Here is a 398-nt window from a genome sequence, read left to right on the forward strand (position 1 = left end):
ATGCCAAAGCCAAAAAATACTCTCGCCCTTGTCTGGTTACATGCAGCAATCTCAATCAACATTTACTTTTGCGCTCAGTAAAAGGCAAACTGGCACTGCTGCAAGGCCGGGCGGGCAGATCGATACCTGGCCCGAAATTTCTGCGATTGCTCGCAGCGGTAACTCTGAGTCGCTGCAAATCCATTTAAAGACCACTTCACATCACTTTTCCAGCGTTTTCCTGTTCAGCAGCTCAGATTTGAGAGCTAAACAGCCGTGAGTCGCTGCTCTCTCTGGGCTGGGGGAGAGGGGCGGTGGAAGCGAATGATGAACCATGAGGCGGCTGCGCCAGGGCCGGGGCGGCCCCGGGCAGCGCTGGGCACGGCCGTGGGGCGAGGGCTGTGAGGGCGGGAGGGCAG

The sequence above is a fragment of the Geospiza fortis genome, unplaced genomic scaffold (assembly GCF_000277835.1).
Source record: "Geospiza fortis unplaced genomic scaffold, GeoFor_1.0 scaffold130, whole genome shotgun sequence".
Classification (NCBI taxonomy): Eukaryota; Metazoa; Chordata; class Aves; order Passeriformes; family Thraupidae; genus Geospiza; species Geospiza fortis.